Genomic DNA, 12967 nt, shown 5'->3' with positions numbered 1-12967 from the left:
TATTGTCATGTTCTCTTTGACTTCTATTTGCCAGACTGACTCTTTTACGTCAAAGGGCTCTTTTGATTATATGGGGTTCATCTGAGTAATACAGGAAATGATCCCCATCTCAAAGTCCTTCACTTAATCACCTGTGTAAAGTCCCTTTTTACCATATGAGATATTATATCCTTGGGTTCCAGAGACTGGAGTGTGGACATCCTCGGGATCATTATTCTGCCAAGCATGAAGATCTACCTGACTCTCAGCAAGTCCTCAGAGTTCACAACTCCATTTATTGGCACCCTTTCTTTGGATACACATTGTGACCAGAAGCATCCAGCTTCTACATATGTGTCATAGCTTCACTCACCTGTAAAAACCCCTACCACGGAGGACTATTCTTAAGATGAATTGAGTTAATATAGAGAAAAGACTTCAGACTACCTGCTTTTATCATCATTTGAGGAAACTTTTAAAAGTGAAAGAGAACAATATGATTAGGCAGGAGCATGCCACTGAAAGACAACACGGGAAGACAAAAATGCACAAGAGTGCCTGCCATTAAGAACTTCTCAGAGAGATAACAGAAGAGACTTCATCCTGCAATCAGAATTAGGATGCTGTCAAAACAGAAGAACATTGGAAAGCAGGAACACGCTTTTGGAAATTAAAAATATCAGTATAGAAGTATATGAAATTGCCATTCTTAAGATGACAATCTTCAAATATTGGCAATTTCATGCTTCAGCATCATATGAACTCAGAAATGAAAAACTCAAGAGAATAAAACATTGAGGAGGATGAGGGGATGGTTCATTGGGTAAAGCGCTTGTTGAGGATTCCTGGGAACCACGGATCAGACAGAGCCAGAGCACCCACCTAAAGCTGAGCAAGTTTACCGGCTTCTAAAACAGGGACTGTGGCTGGGGCAGGGCAGAGACAGGGAGATCCTTGGAGGTTCCGGTTCTGCAGAAACTCTGTCAAAACTAAGGTGGGAAGATGTCTGATGTCAACATCTGGCCTCCACATGTGCACCTACTCACTCATGTGCATACACATGTATACGCTTACACACACACACATACACACACACACACACAAAGTTGAAGGGATTTCTCAGGAAATAGAGGGAAGAGAAGAGTAAATGAAAAATTAGAAATAATATAAGATCTGTCTTTCTAGAGCAGGGGTTCTCAACCTTCCTAATGCTGCTACCCTTTAATACAGTTCCTCATGTTGTAGTGACCCCCAACCATAAAATTGTTTTCATTGCTGCCTCATAACTGTAATTTTGTTACTGTTATAAGTTGCAATGTAAATTTGTGATATGCAGGACATATGGTATGCAACCCCCAAAGGGGTTGAAACTCACATTGAAAATCTCTTTTCTAGGAGCTCTGACTCCTAAATTAAGAGAAATTCTGGAAAGAAATAACAGGAAAAAATGGGACGGGAGGATACATCATTCAAGAAATTACCCCAGAATTGAAAAACATGATTGAAAGGGTCTGTGAGAGTCATCTAGTCTGCAGGAGGAAAATGTTCCCACACTAAGACACATGCTAGGAAGAGAGAGAAGCACACAGGTGATTCTAGATGTGAGAAACAACAGAAAGAAAACTAATTTTGAACCTCTTAGCAGACACAATGGAAGCTGCAAGTATAAAATTTTGAAGCAAAGTGGTGTCCAATCAAGAATTCTACAGTCAATCAAATTGTTAAGTGTGCTCAAGGCATCGTTCAGACTTTCAGGAGTTCAAAAATGTATTTCTTGTCCACCATTTACCACTGAATATCAGGACTTCCCCCCACTCAAACAAGAGACTCCAAAAGAAGGAAAAACACAGTTGCAGAAAACTGGTTAGAGCTGTCACTGGTAAAAGAAACAAGACTACTAACAGAAGTGCTAGGCTCACGAGCAAAAGCAAGGGTAGACATAAAGAGGCGTAGTGTCTCTAAGAATTCAGGCCTATTGAGAAAAAAACTACCTTACTTGAGGCTAGAAAATAATTTTTAAAAGAAGCAAAGCAGCTACATCTCCCTGCAAGTACAGACAGGTAATAATTTAGGATTACTCAAACTATCCTTACTTTCCCTCTCTGTAATGCCTAAGCCTGAAGGTAATTCCAGTCTCCCTTTTGTGGTCTATGTGCCCAGACCAGTGCGCCTACTGGACTCCCATCCCACAGACCTTTGGCTTCCTTCACCAACATGTGGACACAGAATGCATCCCGTGGCAGCAAGCCCATCTTTCCTTCCTGGCATTACTGGTTGTGTTGTTGCCTGGGAGAAGCATGAATTGAAAAAAGACAGGGAATGCAAAAACAAGCAAACATTTGCCCGGGCCTTGCATAAAAGAGCCCGAGGTTGGCTAATTTGTTTAATGGGCCATTTGATTCGCTCTCCTGGGTCTTCTCAGTTTGCCGGAGCACTGAGACTACCAGAGAAAACTGTGGAAGAGGGAGCATGCGTGCTCCATTGCTAGAATTAATAAACAAAGTAACAAGCAGATAAAAGAGAAAGAAAATTGTAAAATTCTATGTGTCAATTGCATTTAAAATACTACTTAAGATCATGTCATCCTCACCAACAGGCATTTGCTTTAGAGAAAAGAATGCTTGATTTATTACAGACTGTGGGTTTATTTTAATTTATAAAGTCCTGCCATCTAGTGGCCAAATTAGTGATATCTCATTTGACGTTGCCAGTCTATGCAGAGGGCTCAAGTATCTTTTCCTTGAAACTTGAAAGTAATGCAGAGAGAACTTGAACTAATGCAGAGCATTTGTTCAAAGATGTTGGATGCATAAATGGCATCTGGTTCAACCAAAAGTTTTAAGATGTGACATATGACAGACACGAGGAGATGTTTTAAAAAGACATCTGACAAAATTTATATCTAAATTATTTTATCAGGGCACGACAATCCAGTATGCATCTAGCCAAACAAAAATTCTCCTCCACCTCCTTCTCCCTATTCCCTCCTTCCTTCTCCTCCTCTCCTCCCTCCTCTTTCCCTTTCCCCTTTCCCTTGCTCCCTCCTCCTCTTTTGGGGGCTCTGTAGCTCAGGCTGGCCTGGAACTCATAGAATTCCATCTGCCTCTGACTTTTGAATGCTGGGATTAAAGGAGTGGATGACCGTGCCTGATGGTAAGAGAAGTCTGACAAGTACAAGTACCATGAGTTTTTCCGTGTATGCTAATGAGCTCAGTCACCATAGTCACCATCCAAAGAAAAAAGACCCGAAGTCAGTTTGCAGTGCTCCCGAAATATATCTACATACCATAACCACCCGCTGTCTGTTAAAACTCCCGAAGTCTAGGTCACATTTCTAACTAATTAAATCCCAATATCCTAATGACCCATGCATTTATATTTTGAAGTTCCAGATGCTACCATCACTGGGAATCACTGGATCCTTAGTGTTTAGCACTTATTTCTAAGCTTTGGGATCAAGCATGAGCCTGGAACTGCCCAGTTCACCAGAACCATTTGGAACAGATGATCTTTCTCTAACATCCGCTGTAAGCACAGGAGTACAGTTCCTGTAGTGTGCATGCATCCAAGGCTCCTGGGCGGCTCTTAAATTTCTGTATAGGCATGCCGAGTGCATGGTCCCAGGATGACAGGGATGGGAAATTGATGAAGAATGTGTAAGCCTAAAATCTCCTCCATTGAATAAATTAGCTTTCTAAAGGAGGCAGAGTGACCCATGGCAGCAACGAGAGGCCAGACCTAGGAACTGGGCATGCAATTTCTTCTGTAGACTTGGGATCTAGGCATTCTACCAGTGTTCCCCTGGACCAAGTTCAATACAGAAGAAAAATCTAAATTAATCATTAGAAATTATTATTCTATGAAATGTTTTTTTAGGACTAAATCACCACAGCATTCTTTTGATGACTGACTCCTTGTCTATATAGTTTTATTATCCCATTCAAAAGCCAAATTGTCACTGTGGAACATCTGTATCACCCCCTCCCCCCCCAAGGTTCAAGAATTCTCAAGAAAGAAGGAGCAGAAAGATTGGGAGAGTCAGATGTGATGGATGACTCCAAGGAACCAGTGTTTTCCGGATACAGCAGGACAGATGTGTACCTGAACTCACCTCACAGTGGCTGCAACAGCACAAACAATACCTACTCAAGGTCCTGCTCTAGATAAAATCTTAGCGTCTTAGCGTCGAGCTAGGGATGCAGGAACAAAGTAGCACCCCCCAGCTGAGGAGATAACAGCATCTGGTTGTTGAGGGAGAGAGAGAGTCGTGGCTTTTAAAAGGTGTGACCCCTGGTAGGTTAACCACAGTCAAAGGCAGGACCTAAACCCAGGAGTATTTGAGCAACAAAAATTAGACTCAATATTTTTTTAAAAAGAGACACAACAGGAAGCTGAATGTGTGGAGAGGTGGGAGTGGATCTTGGACAATATGGGGGAGTGATTTCTTCCAGTTCATATTAGAACTTCATGTTAGAGTCCCACTAACAAAATGTACTGTTGACTTATCTGACTGTACACCATGAACTTTAAGTGACCTTCAATGTCATACTCACCAGTTTTGCTCTTTGCAAAAATTAGTTTCGCTTGCATTCAGCTTGATCCTTTTCACTTATGTTGGGTCAGTCTATTTCTAAAGGTCTTTGGAGGGTTGGCTAGTAAGTACAAATGTCTCTCTGACTCCTGTAAAGAGAGCTCATTTTCCTCCATGGTTGAGACCACTGAACCATGAACCAATCCAAGGCAGTCAGCCTTAAACCCATACATATATGAGAAACATTAAATGGACTCAATCTTGCCCACTGGTTTGGGGGTTTATCCTCTAACAGAGTAAAGAACTCAACAAATGGATAGATTAAGAATATAGGCACTAAATTTATCATGGCTTGTGGGTTTCATTTCTTCCTGCAAGTAGACACCACCCAAGGCATCATTGGAAGGAAGGCCCCAGCCTGTGGGCTCATCTCTCTGTCACCAGCAATGCATCATGAAGACATTTGTTTCTTTCTAGGTCTCCCATGGGTTCCTGGAAGCTTATAGCTGCTTGGCATTTCAGATGTTTTTTTGTAACTCGGCTTTCCAACATAATTCCTCCAAATCAACTTGGTCATTTTTAATCTGTGTTAGTAGGGTTTAGTCTGGTTATTATGTGCTGTTTGTCTTGAAACTGGTCCAAATCCCTTTAGGAATGGAAATAAAATTAAAACAGACGCTCACGCACACGCGCGCGCGCACACACACACACACACACACACACACTTCATAATTTTAGATCCAGACTTTTGATATCTGATCAAGAAGCAGGTGTCCAGACGACTGGAGGCCAGAAACTTCTGAGCCCTGTTTTTTGCTCACAGCCGTGGCAACGGGGTGGGTGGGGATTGGATGGAGAAAGAAAGGTGCTGCTTTTCTTTTGCTTACCACAGGAATCACAAGCTATAAGGTCGTTACAGTAAGTTGGGAGAGTGGGTGTGAGGATTCAGCAGACAGATTGGGAGATTAGAAACTCCTGAAATCTCAGCTCTGCCATCCCATAGAAGTCCACCAGGCTGGTGTTTTTTTCTCTATTCTTTAGTTCGTTCATCTAAAAAATGTTTATTCCTCTTTGGGTTTCATGAAAATTAATTAATAAAAGAATGAAAATACTGGAATGTTTGAAAATTCACAATGTGGTCTCTTTATATGTTAGAGCTGAATAGAGTACAGTTCAATGATTTACTTCAAGGAGAAAATTGGGATACGAGGGCGATCTGGCTAGACAGTGTCTCCTTCCTCATGTACTCTTTCATGCATGTCCCCCCTGAAGCTACCCACTCACTGTTTTGAAGACTAGATGAGGACTGGACATGTACCTGTGTTCCACTGTTAGAGCCTCCAAGAAAGCTCTCAAGAAGAAAATTAAAGAAATATTTTATTTTTCATCATTATGAATAATAGGCATAATTATAATTATTTTCTTTTATGAAAAGGTTTTAATAAAGTTATTTTCCTTTTCAAAAGCTGACTCACTTAAAAGAAAGCCTGTGTGTGTGTGTGTGTGTGTGTGTGTGTGTGTGTGTGTCTTTATATGTATACCCATGTCTTTGAAGGGTAGCTGTCCTCAAGTGCTAATTTATTAGGGCAGTTTGTTGTCTTATTTGTGTAATATAATACATGATCCATGACAAGCCATCTCATTTCTTTGCCTCCAAAAATGCAAGTTTACAATACATGAGCTCATATAGCTAAGAGGTGATATTTTCTTAAATTTTCTTTACTTTTCAAGAAACAAATTCCTCAGAAGTTTCTTCTGGAAAGGTAAAATGGTGTGTTTTCATTCTCACTAAACGTTTTACCATACATAGCAATTATTTTCCCCATTTAAATTCTTCCCAGTCATACAGACAATATTCAAACCATGATTATTCAATAAATCCTTTTACTGGAATGCAATGAAAAGAGACATATGTTCTAAAATAAGTACTCTTCGGGACCCTAAGCTAAACCCGCAACTCTCCAGCTCCCGATAGCTAACACCTCAAGAAGTTCTCAAGAAGCAGCGTCTGAAAGACCAATCAGAAGGCCCACAGTTCTGTTGTTACCTGCTTTCTGGAGGCTACATTATTTATTTTAGGATGAAAATTTTATTTATCGAAGAATACAAGTCAGGCAGCAGATCCTCTGCGGTGAGGAAGAGTGGGTCCCCATCCCCTGGGATCCTGGCCTTTGCTGCAGTGTTCTAGTATGGACAGTACATGATCCAGAACTTAGGTACAACCACTGTGGTAAGACAGCAGCTAGTTCAATCTGCTTAGTGGGTTCCTTGGTTGTTTGTTGGTTGTTTGTTTTTTCCCTTTTTGTTTGGTTGGTTTGGGGTTGTTGTTTGGTTGTATTTCACTGCATAGGGAATGTGCCCTCTCTTCCAGGAAGATAATTATATTTCTGCAGCCTGGTGCACGTCCCGAGCTGCAGTGCAGGCCCAGCATAATTGGAGACAGGCAGCTATTTGCCCTCTAATTTAAACGGGTCCCGAGGCTTATAGGCACACAGGCCAGAGCAGATGCCTACAACAGCTTACAAATCATGCAGAGAGGTAATCCCTGGCTCAATGGCAAACTCAAGCACCGTCGAATCAGACAAGTACAATGACCATTTAGGCTTGGTGGAACTAGCGGAGAGACTGCTGGTCCAGATGCTAGGGGGAAGGATGCTACCCTGGGCAAAGGCGTCAGTCCCAGCTGTAGAACAGGCAGACTACCGTGGCTGCAGGGCAAGATAGACAGTATCAGCGTTGCCAGACGGTTTGCTCTTTAAGAGAAGTCACAGATCTGATGTTTATCGGAGTCTTTCACATTTTTACAGTTGATTGGCCTGTAGCTCCCATGCAAGGCAACGGCAAAACACGTCTTTGCAGACCTGGAAGAGAGACGAGTAGGAAGTCGGTTTCCTGACTGTGGCATAGGGGCATGAATTCTTCAAAAAGTAAACACTGAGGCGAACGCGGAGCTCCTTTTCTCTTTCTCTAGAAGACATACTAAGGGGGAAATGCCAGCCAGGTGTGATCAGTACCTCTTCACTTATCTCCAGCACAGGCTAAATGGAAGCGGGAGGATTAGAGGTCCGAGATGATCTTCACATAGATAGGAGGGTCAAAGCTAAAGGTTTTCCTAACCTACATACCCAGTTCCAGACCAGTCGAAAATGTGTAAAATCCCGCCTCAAAAATTGGTTTACAGCCGGGCGGTGGTGGCGCAGGCCTTTAATCCCAGAACTTGGGAGGCAGAGGCAGGCGGATCTCTGTGAGTTCAAGACCAGCCTGGTCTACAAGGGCTAGTTCCAGGACAGGCTCCAAAACCACAGAGAAACCCTGTCTCGAAAAACCAAAAAAAAAAAAAATGGTTTACAAATATCTGAGCATAGCAGTGCAGGCCCATATACAATTTTAGCATTTGGGGCATGGAGTCAGGAGGATAACAAGGTGAAGATCATCCATATCTGTATGGTAGCTTCAGAGTCAACCTGAGTGACATGGAAACCTCAGCTCAAAAAAAAAAAAGACAAATAGGAAGGAAGTAAAAACAAACAAGCAACATCCCCAATTCCTAGTGTGGGTATGCCAGGAAGATGAATTTAAGGCTAGCCTGGGCTAGAAAAACAAAGCAGGCATGGTGAGATGGCTGGACGAATAAAGGCGCTTACCATAAAGTCTGATGACCTGAGTTCCATCCCTGGGGCCCACATGGTGGGAGAAGAAAATCAACTCTTAAGAGTTGTCCTCTGATCTTCACAGCCATGCCATGGTACACCTCTCTCTCTCTCTCTCTCTCTCTCTCTCTCTCTCTCTCTCTCTCTCTCTCACACACACACACACACACACACACACACACACACACACAAATGAAGACATGTAAAATAAAACAAAATTAAGAAATGTAAGCGACAAAAAGTACCTACTACTTATAATATGGTAACCTGGATTAGATCCTGGAACAGAAAAGGACTCACAGCTGGTAAAGTAGCGCTACCCAAGATATCTAAAGGTAACTTGAATTCCTCTAGCCCCCTAGGGTCAGCCTGCCCTCTCTAATACTAGATACCCTTGGATGTGTTCTCATGTGTGGTTTATTCAGACTTGAAAAGCTTCAGCTCAAGTGTCTTTGGGGAAAAAGCCCTGCTTAGTAAATGATTAACTTCCCTGGCATGACTTCAAGGTCACCCTGTCGCGGGTAAGAGAAAAAATGGCCAGCCACTACCAGGGATTTTCTTCATTTGAACTGGTGGAGCAATGCCCAGCAAGGCTGTTGTGAGACTCCCATATGCATAAGAAAGCAAACTTAGCTCATCATTAGACTCACAAGCCCTTCTTGGAGTCCCATCCTTGAGCAAATGAATCAGCCTTTTCCTGTAGTTGATTGATATGATTTCTAGCTTTTGTATTTCACACAATATGCTGTAATGGCTTTGTCCGAAGCATCTGGTGTTGAGGGTCTGCACAGCAGCAGAGAGGAGACTGCCGAATCGAAAATCCCTGGTAGTGGCTGGCCATTTTTTCTCTTACCCGCGACAGGGTGACCTTGAAGTCATGCCAGGGAAGTTAATCATTTACTAAGCAGGGCTTTTTCCCCAAAGACACTTGAGCTGAAGCTTTTCAAGTCTGAATAAGGTCACATTAATCCTTCTTTGAAAAGCTCTAAAACAAAACCACATCATGTTTTTTTCAGTTTTTTTTTGGAGACAGTTTTTAACATAAGTTGGCATTCATGGGAAAACATATTTTTTTTGTTGTTTCCAAACTGTGGGTACAATCCAATTCTGGTATGATGCTGAAGCTTCAGAGAGAGTACGCACTGAACTCCCTTCCTCGTTCTGAGTTCTCTTTGGGAAAAATGAAATGTTTAGAAAATATTTACCTTTTAAAAAATAGTATTTTTATACAAACAGTTAAAAGTTAAGGAAGCCTTGATTTTAGTGTTTCCTCTATGCCTGGAGAAAAATATTAGCATAAAAAATTGCTATCTTATTTTTCTTGATACAAGGTCCCACTGTTTAACTCAGACACAAACTCATGATCCTCCTGTTTTAGTCTCCTGAATGAGATTAGAGACATGTGTCACCAACTTTAGTTATTGTTGATGTCTTTTTTTCTTTCCTTTTTTTTTGTAAGACAGGGTTTCTCTGTATAACAGCACTGGCTGTCCTGAAACTCACTCCGTAGACCAAGCTGGCTTTGAAATGAAAGATCCACCTGCCTCTGCCTCCTGAGTACTGGGATTAAGGGGCATGCACCACCATTCTCAGCCATTTTTTGAGACAGGGTTTCGCTGTGTAGCCCTGGTTGTCCTCGAACTGTCTTTGTAGATCTGACTGGCCTTGAACTCACAGAGATCCACCTGCCTCTGCCTCCCAAATGCTGGTAATATAGGCATATGCCACCACCGCCTGACTAGTTAATGTCTATTTTTTTTAGCTGCCATTTATGGCCTTTTAAGTTACAAAGAATCCTGTACACGGGTTAATAAAGAGAAACAACACTATAATCTCAGTCCTCACCACCCGATGACGGTAGAAAGCAACAAGGGCAGTCTAAACATCTGAGTCATGATGTCGAGCTCAAACCCCCTTAGATGAGGTAATGTTCAACACCCACCCATCCCCTTCCCTGTATACATGAGAAAACAGAGAACAGACAATTCGGGATCTGGAGGGACCAAACACCTGTGGTAGAACTTAGCAGGTCCCCGCTCTCTTAGCGGCATGTGCCTTTTTACATGTTGATCAGAAAGGTGTCTTGCTGCTATTAGCACCTACTACTCTAAGAAGTTTCTAGGGATCACTCACAGTTCCAAATGATGTTTTACAGTTAAACTGTTTATGAGTTTGGCTGCACCTGCATGGGATAAGGAGAGGGGGTCTCAAAGGTTCCAAAGACCTAGCAAACTCCTGGGTGTTGCCTACATCACATCAATTGCAAAGGAATCATGCTTTCGTATAAACATGCACTATGCTTTCTCAGAAAAGCAAGCTTAAGGAGACTCTGATGGAGACCATGTCCAATCTATAAGCTGACTACACAATTCTTTATTTTACATTCGCTCTTTACTTATTCAGAAAACTGGTTTTGCTATACAGCTGGGGCTTCCCTAAAATTCAGTTCCTGCTTCAGCCTCCAGAAAGTTGAGATTACAGACATGTACCAGCCTGTCCAGCTTTGTATGCCTTCTTTATTTAAAACAGAGTCTTCTTTATGTGAATCTGACTGCCAGTGTGCTAGGTGAGGGACCAATAAGCTCCTTATGGCTTACTGGCCAAATTCTGCGTGTTCCACTTCCATATGGTCCTGTAGCTAAGAATGGTTTGTGGATTTTTAAATCCACAGGAATAATACATTTAAAAAAAGATTTCATGGCATATTAAGAATAAAATAAAATTAAAATATGGGTATCCATAAATAATGTTTTATAGTTACACCACCACGCCCATTGCTTTATCTGTGCTAAAACTGGAGACTTGGGTAATGACAAGAGACTCCATGGCCTACAAAGCCAAGCATATTTACTGTCTCAACTACCACTGTGTGGGGGAGTCTGAAGATCAAACTGTACTTCAGATGTATGTGAGCCCCGGACTAATCTCCGCTACATTTTAGTCACAACGTTGAAGACAATCAGCATGGGACTAGAGTCAAGATATTGATAAACTAAGATAACTGTTACAAAGGCAATACACACAGAGAACAATGAAATTAAAAAACCGGGGGAAGGAACATGAAGGAAAGAGAATTGTGTTCAGGGAGAGTAAGGATGTAACATTAACTAAGCCAAGATGACAAGATTAAAAAGTGGTAGAGGAGCCAGGGAGAGGAAGCACAGATTGGGAGATTCCAGGCCAGCAAGATTATGTATTCAACCCACCTGGTGGCATGAGCATACTCAAAGAAAACATGTGGGCTACCAAAGCTTGTGTTACAAAAACTAAGGTAGAGACAGGATCTAGCTCTTGGGCCACAGTTTGCTAACCCTTGTGCGTATCGTTGTATGTTCAACTGTGGCCTTCAGAGAAAAGGTGTAAGCTAGGGATATGAAGGATTAAGTAATGGGCATTGTTGACATCCAAGGGAGTGCAAAGGAGCAAAATTTAAACAGCCAAGGCTCACTGGCAGGGTGGATAGCTTGTTAGTGGAGCACTTGCCTCGCATACATAATCTGGTCTGGATTCCATGAGCAGAACTTGGGAGGGGGCGGTAAAAGGAGGGAGCGGAGGAGAAGCATGTTAAAACACTTTTCAGCATTTCTTGACTTGTGGGTCAATCTTCATCCAAACTGCATCACTGAGGACTGGGGAGATGTCTCAGTAGGTAAAGTGCTTGGAATATAAGCATAGGGACCTGAGTTCTAACCGCAGAACTCATATAAAGAAGTCCACTGTGGGGGCTGGGAAGCTGAGACGGGTGGATCCCTACCCACCCGTGGCAGACCAGCTCAGACTGATCATCTAAATGTCAAGGCCCAGGCCAGTAAGAGACTGTCTCAAAAAAATAGAAAAACAATGAATGAAGCCTGGGAAAAAATATTCAAGTTTGACCTCTGCCCTCCACGCATGTGCATACACAAGCACATGCATCCACATGAGCATCCAAACACAACACACACACACACACACACACACACACACACACACACATACACACACATTAGTATTATTTAGAAGCTGAATCCACTGTCCCAAGAAATGAGAACTCCTCTTTTTGTATCTGAACAATGTCAAATGGCTTCTGTCGCTTGTGCTTACATGAAGTGAGGAAGGAGACAGAGAGCCACGACACAGAGCTCTCTGACCTCACGGGGCTCTTTGAAAGTCAGCCCTCTAATAAAAGCATGCGCAGCATAATTTCTCCTTCTCTTAAAATCCACTTTATTCTGGGAAAGATTCGAGGCAACTTGTTTTTATTGGTCCTTATTCACTTTAAACTTTCCACTTCTCTATGCGTTTGCCTCCTACTAAAGTTAAATTTGGCCAGGTTGTCTGCACTAAGTTCATGGCAGATGGCATCAAATGGAAGTGAGCCCATGTGTCAGGAAAGCAAAGAGCCTTTTTGTGGGATTGTTTTGCTTCGTTGTATAACTTTCTCCTAAGAGCCAGCTCAGGGTCTATCAAGTGCTACCTTCCTCTTCCCAGAACATTGCTACACTGACCAAGCACAGGGTTCTGCCTCTTCGCATTCCCACACAGTCTCCCAACACCGCCGTGCTGGGGACCAAACTTCCAACACATGAATTGTGGAGAGACTCCCCGTATGACCCTTCTACCTTGGCTGTTACACACATAACAGCCATAAACTCCCATCTGTATGCAGGTTGGGAATTTCCACACTAGCTGTCTTGCCTCCACGCGTACTCTGTGTGAATTATGCATACTGCCCTCCTGTATCCAGTTATCTGCAGTCCAAAGAGGCCAGCAGACTCCTTGTATTTGACCTGATTTCCAGAAGTGCCTGACACAGCTCACATGAAAA

This window comes from Microtus oregoni, unplaced genomic scaffold, assembly GCF_018167655.1.
Source record: "Microtus oregoni isolate MIOR12 unplaced genomic scaffold, Mior012 000061F_ref0000440, whole genome shotgun sequence".
Classification (NCBI taxonomy): Eukaryota; Metazoa; Chordata; class Mammalia; order Rodentia; family Cricetidae; genus Microtus; species Microtus oregoni.
The sequence above is the reverse complement of the archived record's forward strand: the minus strand, read 5'-3'. Positions refer to the sequence as shown.